The sequence below is a fragment of the Lonchura striata genome, chromosome 5 (assembly GCF_050655825.1).
Source record: "Lonchura striata isolate lonStrDom1 chromosome 5, ASM5065582v1, whole genome shotgun sequence".
Classification (NCBI taxonomy): domain Eukaryota; kingdom Metazoa; phylum Chordata; class Aves; order Passeriformes; family Estrildidae; genus Lonchura; species Lonchura striata.
The window spans coordinates 73,821,587-73,849,532 of NC_140707.1; the positions used below are offsets into that span (position 1 = coordinate 73,821,587).

A 27,946-nucleotide genomic window follows, 5' to 3' on the forward strand; every position below is an offset into this window, starting at 1 on the left:
GAAGTGTCCAAAGAATTCCTGGAAGTGGCACTGAGAGCTCTGGGCTGGGGACAGGGTGGGTATGGGGCACAGCTGGGACTCCAGGCTCCCAGAAAGCTCTCCCAGCCCCAGTGGCTGTGCAGGTCAGTGGCCTGGCAGGAATGTGGCAATGTGGCAATGTGGCAATGTGGCAATGTGGCAATGTGGCAGTGTGGCAGTGTGGGCTCTGAGAGGCTGGTGGAAGGGCAGCTGAGCAGACGCAGCCCCTGCAGCCCCTGCAGCCCTCAGCCCAGCACTGCTGGCTCCTGGCTCCTGGCAGGTGCTTCCTACCACAGCTTTAAACAAGTTGCCACCAGGCAACTAATGAGCCAGCGCCTCATAATTTGATCTGTTAATTAGCCACTTCTCCATCCCCTGTCACCTCACATTAATAAGCCCTGCTGTCAGGCCACTGGGGTAATGGCAGCACTGGTTGTTAGGATGGAAGTTCTGGTCAGAAAGCACAGCTCAGAGCTGAGTGGAGCTACTCCCATTAATGAACCACAGCTCCTGAACTTGCAGACCATGGAGTAGTGGAGGACAGCATCACTGACACCAGGACTGTTTGTGATCTCACCTACATCAGAACGACAGTTCTTGAGAAGTTTGTGAACATAATGACCAGAGATGGTGTGAACTGCTCGGGCAAGGGCTGACAGAGTGGCACTGTGTCCCTTCCTCTGCTTCCAAAAGACGCATCAAACATCTTGTAGGACAGAAAAAGTAATATAAGCAAGTAAAACAGGCTTCCCTTCAGCTGGACAGGACCAAAACCACCTTACACAGATTTCTGGAAAAAGAAAAGACAGACACTTCCAAAACTTCTAGCCCAGAGAAATGATTCTGAAAGGTAATTTTCCTCCTCTACATCTCAGAGCATGAAGCAGATACCATCAGATCTGCCACATGCAATCCCATCAGTTTGCAGGATTTATCTCCTTTGTCTGTGCCAGAAAATTTAATGGGTCTCTTGGTCCTAATGTTCTTCACTCAGCAAAGAGTCTGAGCGTTTCAGATAAGAGACATACTTAAGGGTTTGGCAAAGAAATTTAGGTTTTAATTGCTGCTTCAAAATTTGATCAACGGCGCTGCTATGGCAAGCCTTCCACAGAACTCCAGAAAAAGATGCCAAGAGACCGCCACCCACACCCCAAATCCAGCTGTACGGCTGAGGCTGATCCTGCCCCGAGGCCGCAGCACTGCCTCCCAAGGGCTGCACACCTGCAGCCATCCTGCTCACACCAGAGTCCAGCTGTAGGCCAGCTGTGCAGGAGAGCTCCCCAGCAGCTGCTGAGGAGCACGCCAGGCTCTGCCCATCACACTACATGCCTGCAACCCTGCTGTGGGAGCCTTCATCTTGCATTCCAGTCGTGGCCTGGAGAAGGCAGAGACCCTGAGGGATCCTGACCACCTTTTCCCACATCGACACACCCAAACCACCTCTCCATGGCTCACAGGAGCAGCACTGTGCTCTGAACCAACTCCAGAGGCAGCTCCTGAGTCCCATCAGGTGCAAGCAGCACTGGCTGGGACTGCACAGCACCCTGCAGTGTGCCCACATGCAACACCAGAATCCTTCACCCTTCAGCAAGAGGGAACTCAGCATCAGAACTCACCCCTGGGCACTGCCAGCTCCAACGCTGCCTCCTCGAGCCCTTCCAGCTCTGGAATTCAGCTTGGAATGGAGCTGGCAGGGTCAGCACCTGCACCCCCTGCCCGTGTACTTCCCTGCTGAGGAAGCATGGCAAGGCAGCAGCGGAAGCCCTGCTCTGGAGTTTCAGTGGCACAGAGCACAGTGCACAGGATCAGCACACAGGATCAGCACACAGCACACAGGATCAGCACACATGATCAGCACACAGCACACAGCTCCCGCACACAGGATCAGCACACAGCTCATGCACACAGGATCAGCACACAGGATCAGCACGCAGCACACAGGATCAGCACACAGCACACAGGATCAGCACACAGCTCCTGCACACAGGATCAGCACACAGCTCCTGCACACAGGATCAGCACACAGGATCAGCACACAGCTCCTGCACACAGGATCAGCACACAGCTCCTGCACACAGAATCAGCACACAGGATCAGCACACAGCACACAGGATCAGCACACAGCTCCTGCACACAGGATCAGCACACAGGATCAGCACACAGCACACAGGATCAGCACACAGCTCCTGCACACAGGATCAGCACACAGGATCAGCACACAGCTCCTGCACACAGGATCAGCACACAGCACACAGGATCAGCACACGGCACACAGGATCAGCACACAGGATCAGCACACAGCTCCTGCACACAGGATCAGCACACAGCACACAGGATCAGCACACAGCTCCTGCACACAGGATCAGCACACAGCACACAGGATCAGCACACAGCTCCTGCACACAGGATCAGCACACAGCACACAGGATCAGCACACAGCTCCTGCACACAGGATCAGCACACGGCACACAGGATAAGCACACAGGATCAGCACACAGCTCCTGCACACAGGATCAGCACACAGCACACAGGATCAGCACACAGGATCAGCACACAGCTCATGCACACAGGATCAGCACACGGCACACAGGATCAGCACACAGCATCCTGCACACAGGATCAGCACACAGCTCCTGCACACAGGATCAGCACACAGCTCCTGCACACAGGATCAGCACACAGCATCCTGCACACAGGATCAGCACACAGCACACAGGATCAGCACACAGCACACAGGATCAGCACACAGCTCCTGCACACAGGATCAGCACACGGCACACAGGATCAGCACACAGCATCCTGCACACAGGATCAGCACACAGCACACAGGATCAGCACACAGGATCAGCACACAGCTCCTGCACACAGGATCAGCACTCAGAAGTGCCACAGCTCTGGCACACAGCATCTCCTCACACCCAGCGCTCCCAGCCACGAGGAGATGGAGCCCACGTGGTGCCACACTTGGACATGCACAGACACACTTCAGCTCATGCTGAGCACAGCACAGCCGCTCTCCTGATCCCCTCCCTGTGTGAACAGCAGGATTTTCAAAGGCAAACAAAATCCAGGCGGATCCCAAGTGGCACCACAGCCGGACCCCCCAACTCAGCCCCCACACCTGCTCCCCTGCCTGGGGTGCCAGCGCTGTGCCAGCAGCCAGGCCAGGGACTGTCATCTGGATTTTGGGCATGTTTTACACTTATTTATTTCCCTTTTAATACATTTTGGCATAATTGTCTCTTATCTTAATTAATATCAGAAAAATTACAGTTTCCCTCTCACAAGAGGAGGCAGAGCAGCACTGTGCAGGGAAATGCTTGTAGAAACAAAACAAGGAAGCTCAAACTCTTACCTCGAGTAAATCAGCATGACTTTACTGCAGCTAATTGAGTTATCTTCAAATTATGCCCAGAAATCAAAGCAGAGAGAGAGAGAGACACTTTGCCCTCCACACAATGTCCTCTTTAAAAATACATCACTGCTCCTTATCGGGGTTAACTCACTTGTGGGGAGTTTTGAGTAGGTTAGAGACAGGACCTCTGAGCTGTTTTTGATGATGTGGCTTATTTTCTTATCTTCTACACAGGCAGGAAGGGTGAGCTCAGCTCACATCTTCACTCCATGGTTCAGATGGTCACAAGACCACCAGTTACAAGACCTTTTAAGGAATTATTGACCAATAAGGCACTGCCAACAGGATATTGTTAGTTTTCACCCAATCCTTAAATATTTTGTCTTATGGACCCATGCTACAATGTGAGCTTTCTTAGCCAATCATGTTATGACACACAAACCCACAGTGCTGCATCCTGAACTCCTTGTTTGCCTCTGGAACTGCTTTTATTTCTCTATCTTAAACTCTAAAACTCGAAACTTTCCTTTCCTTAGCTGAACGCATCTCTACTTTAAACTGCAAATCCACATTCTCACTGCTGGCACCTCATTTTGAGAGCCTTTCCCAAGGTCTCAGATCCAGCCCTGGGTTTAATTCTGAGCTTTGGCCAAAGCTCTGAGAGCTCCCTGCATTTTGGGTTCCAGCACTCATCCTCAGCTCAGGGCTCAGGAAGGTGTCTGTGCCCTGTCCCTGACACACCCACCCCTGACCCCAGCAGCTCTGGCAGGAAGGGACAGAGCAGGAGGCACAGGGGACAGGGGAGAGCCCCAAGCTTCCAAAGCAGAACAGGGTCCCAGGTGCCAGGAGCACAGGGGGCAAGACCCAAACACCTTTCCCAGGCACTCCCACAGGCACTCCTGCTGCTCAGACACTCCTTGGATTTACATGAGGAGAAAAGTGAGAGACACAGAGATGATGGCAGGGGACGCCACTGGCAGTTTTTAAACTTTTGTTTCACTCTGAACAGATCAAGACTCCATCTCCTTCTCCACAATTATTTCTGGAGAGCCCAAATGCCCAAGCTGACGGGGTCAGTGCCACCAGCAGTGCCCACAGCACTGGTGGCACAAGGAACCCACAGCTGTCCCCACGGGCTCGGGGTGCCTGGCTCACACCACACACTCCAGGGACCCCCAGAGCCCCCACCCTGGGCAGCCCACGCCAAAACTTGGCCTAAATGCAAGGAACGGTCATCAGATGGGAAACACTTAGAGAAGAGCACTTTGTATTCCAAAAAATGTAATTTTTTAGCAGAGAAGCTTGCCTGACAACTGCCTGGTTACGTCCTGACACAGAAGCAGCTGCTCCTCGGCTCAGCTTGGGCAGCACCCAGAGGCTTGAGCTAAAATGTGGATGCAGTGGTCCCGGGGAGGAGGACAGGGGACAGCAGAGGGACAGGGGTACAGCAGGTCCTGGTACAGTGTGAGGGGACATCGTAGCAGATCCCAGTGCCACACAGTAGCACAGCCATTTGCCAACATTTCAACAGCTGCGTTGTTGCTGATTGGCTTTTTAAAGTTTTCCACCATTTTTAAAATTCAAGTTTTCTTATATTAAAGAAAGCAACAGAAAAGCAAAAGCATCATGCCCTTCCTGCTGTACTGGAGATTCTTGAGATATACAAATTCTTTTGCATGCACTTAATTTCTGCTGCAAAGGTCTGATGCCAATTGAATCTCTTTTAATAAGAAAGCCTTTCACTAGAAAAAAAAATCTTACTTTAAGGAATCCATAATTTTTTTTTTAATTCTCAGCTTTGCTATCTAAGCTCTCCCTTGCCTCTCTCTTTTGCTGCCTGGTCCTCTTGTTCACTTTTCTAATTAAGAAGGAGGTGGGGGAGCTGGAGAAAACTGAATTACTTCAGTGTCCCAGCAAGGGGACAGAGCAGAGCAGAATGATGCCCTGGACAGCACTTCCAATCCTGCTCACAGCACTGACTCATTTTCAAGCCCTTTCATCAGCCAGCAGCTCCAGCACCGCTGATTCTGTGGGCACAGTGACCTGACACAGCTCCCATGAACAGGACTTGTGGATCTTCTGAAAGACCATGGAATCCCAGAATGGTTTGAGTTGGGAGGGACCTTGCAGACCATCCAGTTCCACCCCCTGACATGGCAGAGACACCTTCCCCTTGATCAGGCTGCTGGGGGCAGGAGTAAATTTGCCAACATCCTGGCATGAGCTGCCGCTCTCAGAATGGCTGTGACCAGAGGAAGCATCACCATCGAGCCCATGGCTGCCAAAACCCCCCAGGAGCAGCAAAAGCTGCTGGGAGGAACAAAGGACCAACAGGCTGTGTCAGAGAGAGCACAGCAGAGCTGCCAGGAGCAGTGCCCAGCAAACACGGACCCTCAGGAGACATGAAATCCGGCTCTGCACTGAGGGAGAGGAAGGAAGCCAACAGCCTCAGCTCCAGGGGACTGGGACCGTACCACGCACAAGAACAGCTCCTCTGCTGGCTCTGGCACTGAGCGGTGACATGGGGACAGTGGGTTCCTACCCAGCAGCTCTGTCCACAGCACAGGACAGGTAACACCACTGGAGAGGGATAGGGCAATGCCTCACCCACATCACTCAGGAAATGTTACTTGGCACTCTGCCACGTGCCATCAGTTAAACTCACACAGAAGGAAAGAAATGCCCAGATCTCCTAGAGCAGGGTCTCCTAGAGAAGGATCCCCTCCAGCAGGATCTCCTCACTCCCAAGCAGCCTCTCCTCCACATCAACTGAGACACAGCTGTGCTCACAGCATCCTCCCAGTGTAAGAGCCACTTTTACAATTTCCTTACCACACATGGGCACTCCACACATGTACCCACAAGGGCACAGCTGGAATTATACCAAGACAGACTTTTTGCAAAGCAAAGAGATCCTGTTTGGAAGCCTGGCGTCCCCATAACCAAGGCTGCGGAACAGCAACCCAGCCCACACCCAGAGCTGAGGCTCCAGCCATCAGCTCTGTGCCTTCCAAGTGTGACAACACCTGGGAACACACTGATAGAACGTGACAAACCCTCTGTGTGACAGAGGCATGGGCACCTCTGCAGCAGCAATGAGCTCCTGAGGCCCCTCCCTGGTTTTACAAATTGGAGAGCCACATATGACTAAGGGATAAGGGGTTTTAGCCTCAGTGTTTTAATAATGATCCTTACTGATGCACCACTTCATCAAGGTGGAATGCACCGCAATGCACACAATGGAAACAGAAGATCCCATACGCCATTTACAGACCTTACCAATTAGCAGATCTAACAAGGATGCCCCAATGGGAGGCCTGGATGAATGGCCTGATATTCCCCCATCCGTGGAATTCCACCTGGATGGGCCAAATCTCCAGTTTCCGGGATGTGTTCTCGAGGGGACCCTGGTTTCCCAAGGTAGAACAGGGTTTAATGATCTCCAGTTATGAGGCTTTAGGATTCTTGGTCTCCTGGCCTAACAGAATACCAGGACTATGCTAAGTTATCCCACTTAGGAATTACAAGGATGTGTGCTAAGAATACTGAGGATACATAAGAGTTATAGAAAAGGTATAGAAAAGAAAAGGCAAAAAGTCATCGTGGCATCAGTCCAACAAATTGGAGTTTCCTGCAGGACCCATTCCATGCCTGGCATGGGCAGGACAGGGACACAGGAGCACATTGCCCAACAGCACTGTGCCCTCCCAGCACTACAGCACTCCTTCTCCTGCCCACAGCCCCAGCCTCGCTGCTTTGCAGGCAGCCCAGCCCCACTGCAGGTGTGCTGCAGCCCAGGAATGCCTCCTCCTCCTGCTTGCTGGGAGCCTGCACCATCCATCAGCACACAGCCGGATCATGCTGAACCTGCCACCCAGCCCTGTCCTGCTACAGCCCCAGGAGCACAGGTCACCACAAACCCTGCAGAGAGGAAGCCAACAGCTGCAAGGATTTGCAGAGCTTTCAGTCAGCAGAGATGTGGGCAGGTTGCTGTTCCCACTGCTGTCTCCATGTGCTGGGAGTGGACACCCCTCTGCTGTCTCTTTCCCCTTCACTAACCAGTAACCAGTCCCCTCCAGCTCCAGCCCCCCCTGCTACCATGATCTCCTCCCTGCGCTGTTCTCCTGACTTCAGGAGCAGGGAGCACGGAGGGACTGCTGCTCCTGCGTGCCCAGAAGTGCTGTACCTGCAGTTAAATTCCTGGAGAAACGGTGTCTGTGCATCAACACAAACTGACACTCTGAAGGACCAAAATTGCATCCTAGAACCACCCGACTCAACTGTGCCAGTGCACAAAGCCCTGAGGGCTGGAATGCCATCACCAGGGAGCAGCAGCAGGGCACAGGTGAGCAGGCAGGCACTGCATGGACCAGGACAGGAACAGCAAGCACCAGGAGAACGGATCCCTGTCCGGGAGAGCGGGCAGGGAGCTGCCAGCCTGGCGCTGAGTGCGGAGATCCCGAGCTCTCGCTCCTGGCCACCAAGAAAAGCAATTCAAATCTTGTCATTCTGGAAGGACTCGAAGTAGCTGCTGAACTGCAGAGTCAGAAGCAGTCAGAGTCAGAAGCAGCACCTGAAGTTTCACAGCAGCACAGACAGGCAGCATCCAGCAGCAGCCCCAGGAGCACGAGGCTGCAGCAGCAGGCACTGTGCCTTACTGCCTGTGCCCCTCAGTGCCTGTGCCACGGCCCAGGAGGGCAGGAACGCTCTGCTGAGGGCTGGGGCTCCCACTGCCCCGCCGTGGGAGAGGGGGCCAGGACACCTCCCCTCTGCAGCATCCTCAGCCTCCCCGCCCCGCTGCCAAGATCAGCCTCCTGGCCCTCTACCTGGTACTCTTGTCAGGGAAGGAGCTCGCTGCCAGGCTGTCCCCTCTGCTCAGCTCAGAGCTCACTAGCTGCCAGCCCCCAGCAGTCCAGGCTTTCCACCTGACAAACAGGAATTGCCAGACAAGCAAAACCCCGTGAAGTGCAGCTGAGCAAGTAAATGCTACAAAATAAGAGCAATTTATTCCACAGTTTACAAGTCAGACTGTGGTCCTCAGAGATAATTCTGCTGTCAGGTGCTTATGTTCCTCCAGCAGTGCCAGGCTACACAAGCTGCTGTTGTGCCTCTATTAGCCCTCATATGTGCAGATCCTCCTTTTCCACATTATATTTGCATTCAACACTTAAAGTTTTGCTGGACCTGTGCTGCAAGCTAAGTGCAATTCTGTCACAAGATTGCACAGAAAACAAGAGCAGGCTTCTGACCAGTGTTTACCATTCAGGACATTGAAACATACTGATCTTTCTGGAAAGGTCTGGCAGTCTGGAAACACCTTTTGCAGCCAGTTGTTCCCAGCCACACACTGGTGGTGTTGCTGTCCCAGTTCCATTGTCCCTCACCTAGGAGCAAACCACCCCTTACTGAGATTTGAACTTTAATTTATTCTCCAAATCTGCTGAACCAGTCCTGTTCTACTCCAGCACAGCCTTTCTGATGTACAGGGTATTTTACACTTCTGTTTCTCCCTGTCTTTCTGGCAGACAGGTGCCCAGCCAGTGCTTTGCTTAGATGCCAAGGCACCACGAGTCACCCACCAGCCCCTGAGCTCCCTGTTCCATAGGGAAAAACACCTGCAGCCCTCTGCCTGTCCTGGGCTGTCACAAGCCAGGAGCAGAGGGATTTCCTGGGGGACAGGACTCTCAGCACCGAGGACCTCCCCAGAAGGAGCAGACTCTTCACCCCCTCCACCCCGTGGCACTCATGCAGCGCTGCCCATGCCCAGACTGCTGCAGGAACATGCAGCAGCACATGGCACAGCCTGAGCTGGGCACAGGGAGGGGACTGCAGCTACCCACAGCCACCCAGACGGAGGCACAGGGGCACAGGCTATGCTTTGGACACTGTTTGGTGACACAGGGCTTTCTGAGCCACAACAAACAGTAAACACTCTCAGTCTGAAACCATCTCAATAATAAACCATTTAATTTCCATGGAAGAACTTCCTCTCTATGCGAGTGGGCAGCCCTGGCACAGGAGCCCAGAGCAGCTGTGGCTGCCCCTGGATCCCTGGAAGTCTCCCAGGCCAGGTTGGACACTGGGGCTTGGAACAGCCCGGGACAGTGGGAGGCACCCCTGCCCATGGCAGGGGGTGGAATGAGCCATAAGGTCCTTTCCAACCCAAACAATTCTGAGATTCTGTGACTCTGTAAAGGAAACACATCAGTAAAAGCCATAAAAAACTCCCACGGTTCCACGTTGGGCACAGGGGCCTACAAAGGGGCAGCTGCTCCCCTCAGCTCCTGCTGCTCCCATCTGGGGGTGCAGAGCTTGAGACCAACCTGAATGGCATCCACATTTGACATCAGCAGGTCAGTCTGTCACTAATTGAATTATACCTGCATTACTTAATAAACAAAGAATACTCTCCACATTACACGGATGTAATCCTTTAATTGGTTTATGAGCACAGAGTCCCATGGGAAGTGTCACAAATCCATCAGGATGCCCTGAGCACGGCGTTTCTGAGCTGCAGAGATAACGAGTGTCATATGCCAGCACTCGGCTGAGCTGGAAAGGGAGCTGGGCCAGCACTCTGCTCTGCTCCACACCACCAGCACAGCCAGCACCAGTAGTGCCAGCACTGCTGCCGAGGCTGTGGGGCTGCCATCATCACCACCAGCAGGCAGGCAGACCCTGTCCATCCAGGCCCCAGCTGCAGCCCCCTCTTCCCGGGCTGCTTCCCACCCCGGTGTGCAGGGCGTGGGGTGACCCCCACTAGTGCCCCTTCCAGGCACATCGAGGGCAGCTGAGCACACAGCCCCCAGCAGTGCCTCCAGCCCCATCCACACCCGATCCATCGGGTCCTGCTGGCACAGCCCCACCTGACTGCCCAGACACACGTGGAGGGGACGTGGGTCCTCCTTGTCCATCATTGCACCTGAGAAATCCCCTTCTGCTGCTTCACACAACTGGCTACTGTAGATGCAAACCAAAACCACATCTGCAAAGCTCAGCACACTTCAAAAGCCTCGGCAGAGGGAAAGCACGCTCTGCAGGAGGCAGGTCTGCTGCTCCATGCACACACACCCCAGAGCTCAGGACCGAGCCTCTGCTGCACAGAATCCACCCCAGCACCTGAGCCAGCACACTGCTGCTCCAGCAGCACTGCTGGCCATGCTGAGGGGCAAGCATGGAATAGGCCACAGACACATGCTGGCCACACAGGAGGGCACAGAGCACACAGCACTGCTGGCCACAGTAACAGCGTGGAGGGAACAGAGCATGGGGCATGGCAGTGCAGCTGGGACCCGCACGCTCTACGTTGTCCCTGTAGGGACACCCAGGTTGCCAGATGTGTGCGCTGCTCCCCAGATGCTTGGGTTAGATTTTCTGTGCCTGGCATCACAGGAGCATCATGTAGTGCCCCTGGAGTACGAGTGATTCCTCTGATCCGTGTGTGCTAGCTGTAATACTGCTGTCCTTCACTCTCCTCCTTTAGCCTTCACATCTCCTCACATCCCCAGTACAAACCAGGGACACATTACTAACCATTGGGGAATCATTTGGATATCTTATTAACACCTAAACCCAAATTCCAGATGGCAAGGAGCAAGTCCAGTCTCTCCCCAGCATTCCAAGTCTCACATCCTTCTGGCCACACAATGTCAACTCCTCGTTATTGTTCTTTATTTATTGTTCTAACTTTCCAGATGGAATTTAAGTGCAGTCACACGCTCTGTACATTGATTGGCTTCTTTAACGCTCCTCAGAAGAAATGAAGCTCACTCAGCTCAGCCCTCAGTGCCTGCTGGTGACACCACGGGAGGCCCTGGCAGCGCCGGTGGAGCGTGGCGGGGCCGCGGTGCTGAACGGAGCTGCTGGGGCACGCGGTGCCACAATCCCAGGGCACCCACCTGAGCAGCTCAGCTGGCACCCACCTGGATACACAGCACAATGCTCATTTAAACACTACTGTCCTCATCTGTTCCCTCAGAAATTAACACAGTCCTCATCTGGCACCATCCACCCTGACCTACCGTGCCTTTTACCACAGTGTTTATCATGTTTTCCTTCTAGGGCAGGGAAGGACAGGGGACTGCTTCAATCCACAGAAGATGCATGTTTGCAGAATGCTTCTTAAATAATACATGCTAGGTGTGTCCAACACAGGGCAAAAGTAGGCAATAATGAGCACAACAGGAATGCCAGCCCTTGGGAGGCAACCTCTCATTTCAGCCACATCAGGACACTAGACCACAATGGAGGGATCCCCACTGCTCCCCAAGGGGGGAGTGCAGAGGGGGGTGCATGTGGGACACCTGCAGATCCAGCTGCAGAGGTGAGCAGGGGGCTCTGTGCAAGGACATAGAGTATTAGAAGGGAGGCTGCACCCCCAGTCACTAAACGCAATCCTTGCCATGTACTTGGGGACAAGGACGCATCTGTTTTCAGTGGCCCAACACGCCAGGGCAGCAAGTGGGACCTAGCCCACAAAGGAGTCCCCATGCAGGTGCTCTGCTGGCTGAGCCTCTGAGGCCACATGTCACCAGGGTGGCTGATTGTCTCCATGTTCATCCCCATCCCTGATCCTTAGCACAGCATATGGGGCCTGAATGTTATCAAACCCACATCATGAAGACAGGTCATCACCTGGCGGCACTTGCAGCACATTTCCAACCCACCACAGGCCATGCCAAGGAGCCCTGCACAGGGCCTGCTTGGACACCCTGCCACTGGGCACTGGCAGGCAGCACTGGAGCCTAGACTGGGGCCTGTGCTCTTATCCTGGGTCTTTACATCATAGCTGAAAGATGCTCAGTTGTCTACGTCAGCTTGCCCAGGCTCAGTTGTGGCATTCAGGGCCACGGTGCTGTCCTGACCAGGGTACTGTTGGTGCACAGAGCCCTCCCTGCCCGCCTGTGACACAGCAGACTGCCTCAAAGGCAGCCACAGCCAGAGCTGAGGCTCAGAAGCAGGAAAGCAGCAGTCACTTTTGGGAAGCGCAGTTTGGAGCCCGGTGCCCAAGAGCAGTGTCACTGCAGCCGGGTGCCGGCGGAGATGAGACACGAGGCTGACGTGTCAGCGGGAGCCACGAGCACGGCAAAGCTGCCCACGGCACAGCGGCACCGCAGCTGCCCACGGCAAGGCCCACCTGCCCACAGCAGGCACGGCGCAGCGACACCGGCGCGCTGCGATGGCAGCCGGCAGCAGAGGCTCCGCCAAACAGCACGTACCGGCAGCAGCACTGACTCACAGCCCACGGGGCGACAAACCCCGCTCGCCTTACTCACAGCCGCTCCCACGGGCCCTATCGGCAGCTTGCATCAGGGCTTGCAAAAGTGCGTTGGAGAAAACAGGAACGACGCAGCTCCCGGAGCCCCAGCGGCGCTGCCAGCGGCACCGCCTGCTGTGCCAGCGGCACCTGCATCCTGTGCCAGCAGCACCTGCATTCCTGTTCCCATGGCACCTGCATTCCTGTGCCCATGGCACCTGCATCCTGTGCCCATGGCACCTGCATTCCTGTGCCAGCAGCACCTGCCTGTGCCCATGGCACCTGCCTGCTGTGCCAGCAGCACCTGCATTCCTGTGTCCATGGCACCTGCCTACTGTGCCCATGGCACCTGCATCCTGTGCCCATAGCACCTGCCTGCCTGTGCCCATGGCACCTGCCTGCCTGTGCCCATGGCACTTGCCTTCCTGTGCCCACAGCACCTGCCTTCCTATGCTGGGGCAAATACTTCACATCCCAGGCAAACTCTTAAGTCTGGCCTAAGCACAGAGAATTAGCTCCTCACCCCTGTGCAGCAGAATGTCTCTGCATGACTCCTCAGTGGTGCCAAGGCAATCCCATCCCAAAACCAGCAGCACCAGGGGACTAAGAACACATCCTGGGGATTCTCCACCATGCCTTTTCCTCACTGTGTTTTCCTTGTACACCTGCTGTCCCACAGCTGGTGAGTCCTGCTGCAGGACTCACAGAGCTGTCACAGCTCACTGTGGTGGGCTCCTGCTTCTCCATCCCCCATGGCCAACTACAGAGACCAGGAAGTATAAATAATTTGAAATAAATACGCAGGGAATATCAGCGCTCTGGCAATGAAACAATGCTGAGGCAATGAAAACTGAAGAATTTTATCTGTCTCCAATCCAAAAGAACTCCAACGTGATCTTGACAGAGAAGCCTAAATAAAAACTTCAAGGGAAAAAAGATATTCCACTTTAAAGCAAAGCTACCTAATCATATGTTTTCATGGAAATGTTTTGCCATAAGACAGTTCCTGGGGAGAAGCTTCATCTACAAGAGCAAACTCAAAACCACAGCATAGGACATGAGCTCTGCAGCATTGGGAACTGGCTCAAATACTCTGAGATCCCACTGGCCCCTTGCTACACAATTAGAGGCACCCACCAAGGTTCCCATTACTGCCTCAGTTAGCCACTTGACAAACCACCTTCTGCATCATCCAGCCTGCTGGAAACAAATATGACTTGTACAGCCATTTATTCCACGGAAACACATAGGCTGCTGCCCAGCTCAGGCAGCTGCATGGCGTGCCCAGCCTGCGCCTCAGTGGCCAGCGAGCCAGGCAGGATGGGGCACACGGGCAGGGAGCCCTCGGACACCTCAGCCACCCTCACACCAACCTGTGCCCACGGGGCAGGACATGGCTCCTGGCACCACAGCATATCACCACAGCATGTCACCACAGCATGTCACCACACTACGGACCTCTGGCTCGTGGCGGCCAGAGCCCCAGCCAAGGGACCTGGGGTGGCCCAGGGGATCAGCACCTGTCTTGGCTCGAGGGACTCGGCCAGGGCCTCTTCCAAGAGCCCTGTCTTCTCCTCTCCTCATCTCACCTGCTCCCCTGGGAATACCAACCCTCCTCTGCAGCCTCTTAGTTCTCCAAGAATGACTGCAAGAGCTGCCACAGAAAACAAAACAATGGCCATCACTATTCCATGTCGGGCTGCAGGCACTCAGCCAGCCATCACTGTCACCACCACCCAGCCAGCAAGCCCATGGGCTATTTGGGAATATAGCCAAGGTCTCCAGCCCTCCTCGGGAGCCCCATGAAGAGCAACACCAGCTCCAGAGAACTGACAGAGACCCAGACCCACCCCTACCACAGGGTTCTGTGCAAACACCCTCGACAGCCTGGATCTGGGCACTGCAGAGGAATTCCATAACCTACGTTACTTCAAGATTTGTCATTTTGTTTTCAGAATGACATCTCAAACTCCAGAGTACCAGAAGGTATATCTGACTAATTTGAAGCAAATGTTTCTATTTTTCTGCAAAATGCATGAATATTTGATAGAAACTTTGTAGAAAGAATGGTTCACTCTTCAGCAACAAAACCTTATACTTTGGAGAAGGTTTGGATTGGGTTTCCCAGGCTTGAGCATGCCTCCAGTGCTGCTTTTGTTTGACCACATTTCCCCCTGCTACCCAGCCACACAGACAACAAGCTTTTATTTCCAAAGCATTTTAGACATTTTAGGTCAAGAATCGTTTTTGTTTAAAACAAAGACACACACATAAGCCTCTCCTGGCACAAACTTCATCAGATAGTGTCAGCAAGCATGGTTTAATAGCATGATATTGAAAAGTAATTTTACTACTAGCTAGAAAAGTCTGAAGACTGCAGAGGATATATTTAGATGTGTATAAATAGACAACACTCAGTGATGTCTGGTCCAAAGAGTACAAATCTTCCCTAATGCATGGAATATGCCTGGCCCAAAACGCTTGAGCAGCACTTACACAGCCTTTTCAGTCTGGCTCAGGTTCTGAGCCCGCTAATAGCGAGGCCATTAGAGCGCGCTCAGGCCCAGCTGCTTGTGCAGGGAATATGCAAGGATTGCTCTATAAAACCCAGCCCGTCACCACATCTGAAAGCACAGGCAGTATCGATCAGCAATGGAAAGCCATTAGCTCTCCAGCCTCTGAACTATCTCCACGTGCCCCAGCCCAGGGACAAGCCCTCCAGGCACCTCGGGATGCTCCACCTACCCAAGGCAAGCACCCTGCGTGTCAAGGCCATCCTTGCTGATGCACCCACCTTCGCATCCCCTCTAATCTTCCTCAAAAAACTGGGGAAGATCTGTTTTTTTCTTGCCATGTTGCTCAGATGCATCTCTTTTTGGGCTCCCCAAGAACATTCCCAGCCAGACCCAATCCTGGGCTGGGCAGCCACCTCTCAGCCTCCTCCTCCTGGCCACACTCACACCTTCGATGGGCAACAGGAGCCTCTCCAGACAACAGACCTGCATGAAAAATTGAAACCAAGCCCCTGAGGCACCATCCTGAGCAGTGCAGCAGTCCAGCACAGCTTCTCCTGGCTGTAAGGATGACAGGAGCTCTCAGCCCACTGGCTCTCACTGGGATAGGATAATCTGGAGGCCACTTCTGCAGCTGCATGTGCTTGGTGGAACAGGACAATGTGGAGCCCACTTCCACATGTGCATGTGTTTGGTGGAATGGGTCAATCTCAAGTCCCCTCTTGCAGCTGGAAGTGTTTGGTGAACAGGCGAACTAGTTCAGCTTTAACTTGCACTGGATACCTGGCATATCCAGGATTTGCTTCACTGACGGCCCTGCCATGATAAAACCAGGAACTGCTCTTTCTGAAAGCAGAAAGATGAGGTAATATGCCAGGAGATGTATCTTAGAGAGGCTTGTAACTGGAGGCCAAACCGGCAAGCTCTGGTGTGCATTATGATCCAGTCTTACGCATTTAAACACATTTATTATGCATTTAAACAAATGCATAATCCCTTGAGCACAGTATATATTTAGCAGTGTGGATTGGGAAGGTGTTGGGCACCGAGAACACTCAGTCTCTGGTACAGCTGCTTGTGTAAAACCAAACCTGACTCCCTGACCAGCAGTGGAATTGCCAGGCCTGGCACACCTCTACTTGCCAGGACCGACTCTGGCAATACCACAGAGTCCACAGGCCAGCTCTGAGGAGTGGCCTGTACACAGGACCAGGGTGCCCACTTAGAGTCCTTGTGGCAGCACACACAGCCCTGAGCACCCAGCCCCAGGCAGCTGGGATGCAGTCCTGCCACACCAGGCCACACCAGAGCCAGCACACACAGTCCCTCTGGGCAGCACTGCCCCATGCCCCTGGACACAGCCATGGCCAGCATCGCTGCTGCCAGGGCCAGCCCACACACCTCCACCTGCAGAGGCACAGCTGGAAGCAAACAGGCCTCAATTCCAGCATGGATCCATCTTGCCTCGCCAGTGTGCTGGCTGGCCGGCTGTGCTGGCCTGAGCCGCCCTGGACACGCAGCACTCGCCCGAGGATGCTCAGAAGGAACAAGCTGACACCACGTGTCACACAGGAACATGCGAAATGGAAGTGTGGGTGGGGAGGATCACCAGCACGACAGCACAATGGCCAAGGGCAGGCACTCCCAGCCCGTCCAGTTCCACGGCACTCAGCCAAAGACCACGGGGCTGGGCTTGGCTGGGGGCACCTGCTGTCCCACCCCTGGTCTCCAGGACTGCTGAGTTCACGACCACAACTGGAACCAACACACCTCTCTGTTCCATACGCACAACACAACGAGTACCCCGGAGATGCAACAGACTGGAAGGGAGGAGGCGAAAGTGCAGGAAGGGAAGAACTGCTGTCCCAGGATGCAGAGGAACCGCAGAGCCGCTGTTCCGCAGTTTACGCTGGGAAGGACCAGCCCGGGAAGAGGCTTCCCCAGGGCACCTGGCCCAGACATGCCGTTCCCGCAGCCCGGAGCCGCGAGGGCTGATGCTCCGACACCAACATGGCTGCGAGGCTCCGCCGGCTCCTCCGCCGCTGCTCTGCCACCTCCCTACCGGGAACCTTCCGGCGGGGAAGGGCCGTTCTGTCCTACATTCCTTCTCCCGCACACAGCGGTGTTCGCCACGGAGGGGGCGGAGGAGAGGGGGGCGCAGCCGCATCCCGGGACGCAGGGGACAGCGGCGGCCCCAGGGACAGAGCCGCGGGGAGAGCGGGGCGTGCGGCGGCTAGGGGCGGCGGGACGGGGCGGCAGAACCGGGGCGGGGGGAGCCGCGGGGCTCCTGCGACCTCCGGCAGAGCCCCGCACCCCCTGAGCACCCCCGAGCCACCCGCGACAGCGCCCCGGGGTGGCTCTGCGAACAGCGGCGCCTCCGCCCGCCCGGGCAGCGCCGCAGCGCCAGCGGTGCCGGGTAACCGGGCGGCGGCGGCGGCGGCATCGTGGCGCGGAGGGGGCGGCGGCCGCGGTACGGGCGGCCCCGCAGCATCGCAGCCTGGCAGCATCTCCGGCCCCGCAGCATCCCCAGCCCAGCCCAGCCCAACGCGGGCGGCCGCCGGCGCCGTCCCGCGGGCAGCGGCGGCAGCGCGGCCGGGCCCGGCCCGGCCCGGCCCGTCCGCGGGGCACCCGCCCCGCCGCCCCGCGCTGCCTGCGGCCGCCGCCCTCCGGGGTAGGGCGTCGTCCCGGCGGCCCCGCCGCGCCGTGGGGTCGTCCTGACCGGGACGTTCGGGACCGGCCGGGCCGTCCCTCAACCCCCCCGCCCCGTCCCCTGGGCCGGTACCGCGGTGCAATGCAGATGTGCCGGGCGCCGACTCTCCTAGCGTTACCTGCTGCCTCCGGGGACGGGCGGCGGCCGGAGCGCGTCCCCTGCGGGTGCGGCCGCGGCCGGGCCCCGGCGGGCTGCGGGCGCTGGCGGCAGGCGGGCTGCCCGCCGCTCCGCCCCGAGCCGGCGCTCACCCCCCGCATCCTACAGCCGGTCCGCGGCGGAGCTGCCCGCGGCCGGGACGGGCAGGGCGGCCCGGGGACGGCCCCACGCGGCGGCTCGGGCGGGCGGCGGCACACGCACACACGCGCGGCGGGGGCGGGAGGCGCGGGACAACCCGCCTGCATCAGCCCGCCCGCATCGCCCCGCACCGGGCAGCCCGCCCCGTTCCGCTCCCGCCGGCGCTGACCTTGTCGTGTACCTGCGCCAGGTTAATCCTCGCCAAGCGCCGCCGCTCCGCACCCCGCTGCGGGATCCTGCGCGCCGGGCGCTGCGCTGGACGGACGGACGGATGGACAGGCGGACGTGGCCGAGGCGCGGGCAGCCCCGCCGCCGGGCCGGCGCCTCCCGGGTGCGGGTTCCGCTAGCGCGGGGCGGCCGGCGGCAGGGCCATGCGGCTCCGCGCCGCTCCGCGCCGGGCGCGCTCAGGCGGAGCAGCCGCGGCGGCGGGCGCTGCGGCGGGGCAGAGCGGGGAGCGCGGCGCCCGCGGCTCGGCCCTCCGCGGCGGCGGCAGCTGCGCCCATCCTCCGCGCCGCCGGCCTCCGCCCGGCCCCGGCCCCGGCCCCGGCCGCGGGCAGCCGCGCCGCTCGCTGCCGCATGGAGCAGCCGCCGCCTCCCCCGCGCCGCGCCGCGCCGCGCCGGGGCGGGCTGGAGCAGCCGGGCCCTCCCCGCCCCGCCGCACGCACGGCTGAGCCGCAGCCGCCCGACCGCCGCCGCGCAGACGTGCGGCCGGGCCGCCCCCCGCCGCGCCGGGCTCGGGGCTGCGCGCCGCCGGGTGGCACCGGGCACGGGCACCGGCGCCGATACGGACACGCCTCCGCCTGCCCCGCCACGCCGGGGCCAGGCTGCGGCGACGGGCGCCGAGAGCGGCCGCGGCCCTCGGGGCACCCCACAGCCTTCCCGGGGCCGCAGCCCTCCCCCAGCCGCCGCCCGAGGCCCCGGGGCCGGAGCGGGCGGGGGCGGCGCGGCTGGGGGCGGTGCGCGGGACTTTGACCTGAGGATCGATCCGGTAGATGCACCGGCGGAACCGTCCCGCGGCGCGGGGTGGGAGCGCGGCGGCAGCTCCGCTCCGCGCCGCCCGGCATGGCGAGGGCTCCTGTCCACCCTCGGGGCACGCAGCTGCCCGCATCCTGCCCGCGCCCCGCCGCTCCGAGGACAGGGACTGCAACACCGGACTTCTAGGAGGGATGATCCTGGCAGGAGAAGGAAAGGTTGGGTCATCTGTGGGGGAAGTAAATTGGAGCGCTTTTGGGGATTGCGGCATCGTTACCTGTCTCCTGGATCTCTAACAGAGAGAAGAGTGCATTTCGTGCTATGGAACACTGACACGCTTTTCTAGTGCTCTTTTGTGGGAAAACGCCGGGGATGTTGCAGGACTCGAAAAAGAGCAGCACTGCCGGGAGAGCCTGGAAGAGGAGCTAATTAACGAACCTCGTCAGCGGCCAGTGACCCCGCACCTGGAGGGATGTGCGGGCACGTGCCCTGCCACAGCTGGGCAATTTCCCCGTGTCCCCCGACACCCTCCTCCTGCACGGGAGGCAGCTGTGGGCTCCTCCGGGACTGGCCCGCGACTCTACAGCCGGACCAGCCCCCGCGGCCACTGCTGCTGAGGGTGCAGGAGAAAACCCATGGACTGCTCGGCACGCTTGGAGCAGCGGGAGCAATGCTGCCGGGATGCATCTTCTGGCTGGGGATGCACGTGGTAGGAACCCCGTTCCAGAACGGGAAGGTGCAGTGGCCGTCCTCATGCCTCTCTGCTGATACCATGCCAAAGCGTTCCTTGGGATGGAGCGTCTGGCACCGGTAAGGGTGAGACGAGGGAACACATCAGTATTCCTGGGCTCAGGGCTGTCCGTGTGACCTGAGAACTTTGAAGTGGTCTCCACAGCAGCCTGTGACCGTGGTCTCACAAGGAGCCCAGCTGCCTGAGCCGCATCATCCTCTGTCCTTCTGACAGCCTCTGAAGCTGTCCAGGGCTGGGCTGCAGGCAGAGCCTCGGTTAGTGCTTATCTCCAAGTACCAGCTGCTGTTTCACAGAGCTAGTTCGAGCTGTTACAGGGGAGAGAGGCTGGCAGGAGCACATGAGTCTAAATCTTCTCTCCCTCAAAGGAAGTCATGTCAGCTGGCTTTGCTGGGGTGGTCTCTGCCCCACACAGTCCTAGCACTGGTCGCCTTTGAAGCTGGAGGCAGTGTCATGCTCAGCCCTGATTTGGCGTTCATAGTGTGCTCCCCTGTGGAGAGAGAAGAGAGACAGTAAGATGCTCTCTGGTAAAACATCCCTGGTTTTGGCTGGCATCCGCCGGTGTCTTGGGCTTCAGGTTCAAGCATTTGCTGCTGTCAGTTCCCTGCTGCCCCAGAAGCAGGGGGGCTGGCATGCCAGTGATGCCAGCAGCGTGGCTGGCATTGGAAGAGGAGGCGAAAATCGGGATACAGCTTCCCTGGCCATAGGAAGATGGAGAAGCTCGGTGGAAACTCAGTGGAAGCATGTGCCCAGAGCCTGGTATGTCCTGGGGGTGCACTGGTTTGCACCATCCAGCACAAACACACTGTGAGGGCTGGTTCAGGACCACTCTGAACTGGTACCAGTACAGGGCAACCACAGCTAAAGCAATGTCCTGTGCTCTCTGGCCTCAGGTGTTCGAGCAAGGGCTGCTGCATTCTCTTTAGCAGCCTGAAATCCCTCCTGGACATGAGATTGAGATGATACCACTGCCTAGTTAATGTACCCAGTGTGAAAACTGCACCTCCCTGGGGCACCCAGGAGTGTGGGAGCTGGGGGTGTGCTGGGGAGCTTTTCTCGCTCCTGGCTGGGATGGAAAGCCTGCTTTTCTGATCCTGGACCCAGACCTAAGTGTGTGGCTGCTGTGCCATGCCTGAAACTGTTCCTCTTCCTCTTGTTCACCCCTGCGCTGGGGCCTCTCCTGGAGTGTTCCTGGCTGCCCCCAGTGACTCTGTGGGTGTCTATGCCTGAACGCTCCCTTCAATGCCCAGGGACAGGCTGTTTTGGGACAAACCTCAGTGCCTTGGGGGACAGGTCTATGTCCTGGCATTGTTATTCCCAGTGCCTGGCAGTGTACCTCATGGACAGCACTGTCCTGCGTGGCCCTGGCACTGGGGATGCTCAGGATTACTCAGGTGAGCTCCCACCTAGCTCTGCCCAGGATTCACCTTGCCTTGGGAACCCTCACCCTGCTGGGGCTCAGTCGCCTCCCCTATTATCCTTCTGAACAAGCCCTTGCTGGGGGTTTTGTCTTGCTCTCTCCAACTAGTGTTAAAATGCTTTTTTACTGGCAGAGCTGGTAACTCCTTAACATGAAATATTTTTCCCCTCACAGGTATAATTTAAAAATTATTTCATCTTTTTTTTTTTTTTCTGAAATAATGATACCTGGAGGAAAGTGCTTTGTTTAAGTAACACCGAGAGCTCTTTTATGCCCTCTCTAAGCCTTAGTCACCTCTGGAAGGAGGGACCTGGGGCCTGGGCACAGTGTCACCGTGCTGCAGCTGCTGGTGGCAGGGTGCCGTGCTCACCCAGCCTGCTGCCCACAACACCCGGTGCCACAGGGGCTGCCCGTCCCTCATCCCTTCACGGTGTGTGCAGCTCCTGCACAGCCCCACGCCCCGAGCAATGCTGTGAGCTGTGCCGGGAGCCAGCAGCATCCTTGGGAGCTGCTACCGCGCCGCTGGGGCAAAGGGGGATGGCATGCCCGTGTCTGTGGTGGCAGCAGCTGTGGCAGGACTGGAGCAGGAGCTGCTCGGGGATAAGGTCACCCTGCACTGAGCACAGCTCTCCGCCGGCACAGGCACCCTTCCCTTCCCCTCCCTTCCCCTCCCTGGCAGCGCCGAGCACTGGTGCCCCGTGCTGCGTTTCACCCCAAGGAGGGCAGCAGCAGGGCAGGGAGCCGGGCTCTGCCGCTTCAGCCCGCGGAAAGCACGGCAGCAGGCACTCCTGGTACTCCTTCAGAGACTGTGGTACCGCATCGAAAAGGGTGTGGAACGGGCAATGCTGCTTCGTCCTTACAAGGAGAAACTTCACTGCCTGAATCACTGCAATGTCCAATGTCACGATGCGTGAAGCAGATTTCTCTTCCCTGGAGAACCTTGGAGACAAGAATGCCTTGGAGACAAGAATGCCTCAGGCAGCAGTGCACTGCCAGCCTCTTCCAGAAAAACCAGGGAAGCTTGTGGAGTTACCCCAGCCGTCATTTCCTGGGGATGTTTTTCCATTTTATGTTCTTTAGTCTGTAAGATGGGGGAGCTGTTGCATTGTACAAAAAATGGCAGGGAACGATCCTGCTCCTTCGGGAGCCCTCCGTCTCCTTGTTGCCAGGCCAGAGGTGAGAACGCTCCCCAGCTGTCCTGGTGGCCCAGCTCCCACCATCACTGGCCCGGGAGGATCAGGGCAGGCAGTGCTAAACCTGGCCAGGGCACACACCCCCCTCAGCACTGCTTCTGGTTTTATTCAAGGGGAGTTGGTGTGACGTTTTCCTTGGGGTGCCTTGGTGGGTGCTGAAGCCCCAGCATGTACTGGTGCCCTGGCCTTCATGTGCCAGCCCCACACCGACAGGGAATCAGACCTCACACCCGAAACCAGCACGGGGGTGGGGGCTGGTGACAGGCTTATCCTCAAGTGCTTCATCTGGTGGAACCAAACCAAGATACTTAATAGCTAATAATACTTAATTGCATTTTTAATCAAAAAACAGATTCAAAGTCATGAGTAAAGTAATTGTAGTGTCTGTTTGCTTAATCTTTTAACAGATTTGTTCTTTGAGAAATAAAATAACGTTATTTGGTTTATTTTTTTAATTTCTTGCATGATTATTTGAAGGCTTCTAGCTGTTGGTACCTGGCTTGTTTAAAAGGTGCTATAACTGTCAGACACAAACTGGTGGATGAGCACTGAGTGTCCTGCGGGGATGGCACACCTGCACAGTCCAGCACTGTACGAGCACAGCTTTGGGAGGGTCAGAGGCACAGCTGGGGAAAGTTTGCTGTGCTGGCAAGGAGCCTTGTCCGCCTCAGCCCACAGCTCAGGGGCAGGCTCTGCCTGTCCTGGAGCCAGCACACGAGCTCAGGGCTCCCTTCAGCCAGCCCTGTGCCCCACACAATGGGTTTTTCTCACCCCATGGTGGCCTGGCAGGGACACGAGCTCACCCAGAGCATGCCTTGTTTAATTTGGAAATAGGGGTGGGAGGAAATATTGTGGGAAGAAGCAGATATATTGCAGGGCTGTGAATAAAAATAGAGACTAAACCCAGCCATAATGTAGAAAAGTAGCCTGTCCCAAATAAACCTGTTACCTGCAAAAAGCCATTTCCTTCTGACAGGTGTCATTGTCACCTGCAGGCACTGGGACTTGGTGCTCCCAAGGCAGGCAGAGGCCAGAGCAGTCAGGGACTGCCAGGGGCCCGCTGCAGCTGACAGGCAGTGCTGATGTGTGGGATGGAGCTGGGCAGAGCTTACATGGGCCAGGGCTGCTGACACCAAGGGCAGCCCCACCATTCCAGCTCTACACACGAGTACTTGTGTTTCTGAGCACTTGTGTTTTTGAGGGGACCAGCGCAGCTGGACATGGAAGGCAAAGCATCTGTACACCAGGGAAAGACCCAGGGCTGCTGTGCAGAGCTGTGCTCTGATGAGCTGGTGTAGAGGAAAACAGCTCCACGTTTGTTTCTGAAGGTGACATTGAGCCTGCTGGATTGAAGAACAATGATTGCCCATCCCTGAGTGCAGCTTCCAATTGCTAGACAGCTTAAAGCACTGGGAGGATGATTAGACTCGATGCTCTCAGAGGGTTTTTCCAGTCTAAATGATGCTGTGGTTCCATGATTTCAGCAGACAGAAATGTCAGGTGTCACACAGATGGAATGGGCATCACCTGGCAAGCAGCACAGGTACCTAATCCTGTGCCACCAGGGTTCAGTGCCCTCCCCTGGCCTGTTTAAACTCAAATACGTGCTTCATTACTGTCTCTTCCTCCTTGATTCTGGAATTTTAATAACGTGCTCCCTTAACACCTGGACTCACTTAATGTTGGAGTTTTGTGTCTCAATCTTTTAAAGTCCTTCCTTACTCACATTTATTTCTTTCACAATTTATTCCTTTTTTGTTCAGATGACTTCTCAGTAGAAAACAGCAAAGTCTCCATCACCAGCCTGCCCCAATTCCCTCAGCACTGTCAGAGCCATGTGCAGACCTCGTTTCCATAATAGATGGGAATATGTTGTTCTACCAGTTGATGATTTAAGTCTTTTCCTTAAGCCAAATTTTGCATGGAAAAGAGTGTCCAGTAATTCAAAATATTACTTCTCTGGATATTCTATCTCCTCTCTTCTATCCAAGCAACATTAGCTGAGGGCTAATGTTCAACTCATCATGGTGGGAGAATGAAGAGCTACCCAACACTCCATTTGTGCACAGAAGAAAGAATAAACTTCTATTTACAGTGCAGTCTCCAGTTTATAATGCTTACAGTCTCTACAGCTGCAGTTTAGAGTATACAGGAGCTCACACTGCCATAACCACAATGAAAAGGTTGCACCAAAAATGAGTTAATTTTCACTTCAAAAATTGCTCCGGAATGCAGGCTAGAGTGTTGCTCCAGCAGAGACGAGGAATACAATATTCCATTGGAACAGGAGGAGAAAGTGAATTTAGTGATTATTATGCATAAGCATCCCAAACAAGCAGAACCGAGAAAATAATAAGATAACTAATATTTTTGAGAAGCTGCTAATTGGAAAAAAAATAGACACAGAGAAGCAAAAGAACTCTGGTAATAACTCTTCAAAAAAGAGCGAACTGGTGTCTGGCATGGATCCCCACTGCTTCCGAGCTTGTTCAATTAAAATCAACACTGAATGGGTTTTCTTTCACTACCGTTACTCAAGCTGCATCCTTCAAAAGGATAGCAAATGATTGATATGCATATGAAAGAACTACAGAGTATGAAATTACAAAATGATACAGGGTTTGGATATTTGCACTTTGAGATATTAAATCTTCTGGAGGAAAATATTTGAGCAAATTCTGAATAAGGAACACTACAGAGGAGGAAGAAAGAGCAGCAAGTTAATCTAATAAGGCAGAGACAGAGCAATTTCCAAGTGCTGAATTCCTCAGCTGAACCACAACACAGTGTTTCCAGCCCAGCATCTGCTCTTCTCTCTGGTCTGGGCATTCACTACCAGGGTCTTGTGTATGTTCATAACACAAACCAGGTTCAAGGTCCTGAGTCAGGCTTGGATTTAACCCCTTCTAGAGACAGAGATGCTAAAACTCACTTCACCGCTCCTGGTGCCCACTTTCCTTTTGTTTTTGCAGGCTCGGTGTTGCTGCTGCACCCCCGTGAGCAGGTGGAAACCTCGAGTGTCCCAACAGGCTCCGTGGCACAGACAGCCCCTGCTGCACTGCCTGGCCACAGACACACTTCTGACAGCTGGCAGGGAGAGCCAAAGGAGAGCTATCATCATCATTTGGATCTTTCACAGGACAAAGTGCTCTGTAAATTAGGCTTTCTTAATGAACTCATTAGGAGATACAGCAACCAAGCACAAGGGTTGGATCCCCTTTGCCCAAGGGATTCACATGAATTCCCTTATTCACCACTCAAGCCATATGACATTCCATAATAGATAAGCCATAACTGAATCCCACACCCATGAACAAAGGAGATCCCAGCCCAGGGGTGAGTATTCATTCCTCCTGCTCCATCAGCATGAAGCATCCCCTCCATCAGCATGGAGCATCCCCTCCATCAGCACAGAGCATCCCCTCCATCATCACGGAGAATCCCCTCCATCAGCACGGAGAATCCCCTCCATCAGCACGGAGCATCCCTTCCATCATCATGGAGAATCCCCTCCATCATCACAGAGAATCCCCTCCATCATCACAGAGAATCCCCTCCATTAGCACGGAGCATCCCCTCCATCATCACAGAGAATCCCCTCCATCATCACAGAGAATCCCCTCCATTAGCACGGAGCATCCCCTCCATCATCATAGAGAATCCCCTCCATCAGCATGGAGCATCCCCTCCATCAGCATGGAGCATCCCCTCCATCAGCACAGAGCATCCCCTCCATCAGCATGGAGAATCCTCTCCATCAGCATGGAGCATCCCCTCCATCAGCATGGAGCATCCCCTCCAGCACAAAAGGAGGCAGGGAAACCTCAGCAGTCCCTCTTCTGTGGGATCCACTGCAAAGGCTTTTGGGGTGAGCTGACTTTTACGTCCCCCAGCTTGGTCTGCTCTGCTCCCAAGAGTCAGCAGGCTCTGACTGAGCTTCCTGACAGGGGATATGTGGAGATGCTGGCTACAGGGATGGGGAGGAGTGGCTGCATTGCCAACCCTTAGCTCCTTCTAGCCACCTCCTGCCACTGTGGGGCTCTTGCTCTGCCCCAGTGATGCTGCTCCCAGCACACACCAGGTTAGCAGGCTATGGGCTGTGTTAGCCAAAAATTTGACCAGGAGTCACAGGAACACTCCCAAGGTTCCAGGGATCCCTTTGATTCAGGTTTTTGAGAGGTGCAAGAGGAGGACTTGGGCTGTCTGCTGTGTCTCAGTCTGCCAACCTGCTTTATTTTAATAATATTATGTGCAGATTAAACATTATTGGAAGTCACCTGTTTGGCATGAAGCATCTTGTCAGGAATACACTGCACAGAAACCCCTCAGACAGTCCCCAATGGTCTCTCATCGCACAAGACTTCCATACAGTGTTTAAAATCTCAGGATGCCATGGCTCCACGGTAATTAGCAGTAATTGAGGGCACAGTATTTGACTAACAACTTGCTTTACAGGACTCAGGGAGGTCGGAACGCCTGGGTCAGGAGCTGTCACTGCTAATTACCCTCTCGGTCCTGTTGCTACAGGGAGCTCTCTGCAGCTCCTGCCATCGCCAGTCTCAAGGACAGGATCCTCAGTCCTGGGGTTCCATTCCTTAAGGAGAAGTGGCAGGTGCATCGTGCCGGTCTGGCCTGCCACAGGGCACACACCGGAGCCACTGAGTCCTGGGGTTTGCTGCTGTTTGAAATTCTTCTGGAAATGAACCCAGGCTGGGCTAAAGAGAGACAACTTCATTAGGCAAAACTCAACTGGCCCCTTGGGTGAGCTGTTCCCATCTCTTGCTCTCCTAGACAAAAATGCTTGTTTTACTTTTGATCTTCAGTTTCCCACTGTAGCTTCCAAACACAGGTATATTTTTCTTTTTTTTTTAAAGTCCATCCCCCAAAGAGGAATGTTTTCCTGCTTTTCCTATGTTTCTCAGGTCCTGGGTAACATTTCCTAATGTGCTGGGATTGGCTGTGGGTTAACAGGAGGGATCAGGGGCTGCTGAGATCCCTGCTGCCATCCCCAGACCAAACCCCTCTCTTTCCACCCTCAAGCTGCTGCCCTGACCAGCCACATGTCTGCCCGTCCTGGGAGCTAACACGGGACATGAGGGACGAGACTGGTGCTGCCAAATGGGCTTGGAAAAATATGGCTGCAAAAAGAGTTTGGTCATCTGAACAGGTTGAGAAATGCTGAAAATCAGAGGAAAAGAAATGCTTTTCCTCTTGTGTCAGAGCAGCCCAAGAGGGCGTGGGGCTCCTGAGATGCCAGCGTGCTGGCACAGAGCCCCGGAGCCATGCACAGAGTGCCCTGCTGCCAGCCATGGCTGGGGCTGGGGCAGGAGCCCTGGCCCTTCAGGTGCCCTGGGCTCACCCCAGCCAGCAGCTTGGCTCACCCTGCCCTCATCACTCTCTGTGGGGAAGGTAGAGGACAGGGAGAGCAACAGCAGAAAAATTGGTGGGTGGAGGTAAAGTCAATTTA

General features: G+C 55.6%; 1 protein-coding gene and 1 long non-coding RNA gene across 5 annotated transcripts in view; one reads left to right on the top strand and one right to left on the bottom strand.

Annotated features, from left to right (window-relative positions):
• LRFN5 (leucine rich repeat and fibronectin type III domain containing 5) overlaps nt 1–18,475 on the bottom strand; it is a 40,436-nt gene extending 21,961 nt beyond the window's left edge. The window contains exon 1 of one of the 4 annotated variants that reach the window (XM_021547511.4): nt 18,328–18,475. The gene's annotated coding sequence lies outside the window, so the exon portion shown is untranslated. Of the gene's footprint in view, nt 1–17,970; nt 18,076–18,315 lie in introns of those variants that run through there. The other 3 variants (XM_031504882.3, XM_031504883.3, XM_077783860.2) reach the window with 3 other exon arrangements.
• A 436-nt stretch (nt 18,476–18,911) lies between these two features.
• On the top strand, nt 18,912–26,756 carry LOC146767456 (uncharacterized). The gene is made up of 2 exons (XR_014955879.1): nt 18,912–19,928; nt 25,452–26,756. It is a non-coding gene; the product is annotated as an uncharacterized LOC146767456 (long non-coding RNA).
• Nucleotides 26,757–27,946: the final 1,190 nt, after the last annotated feature.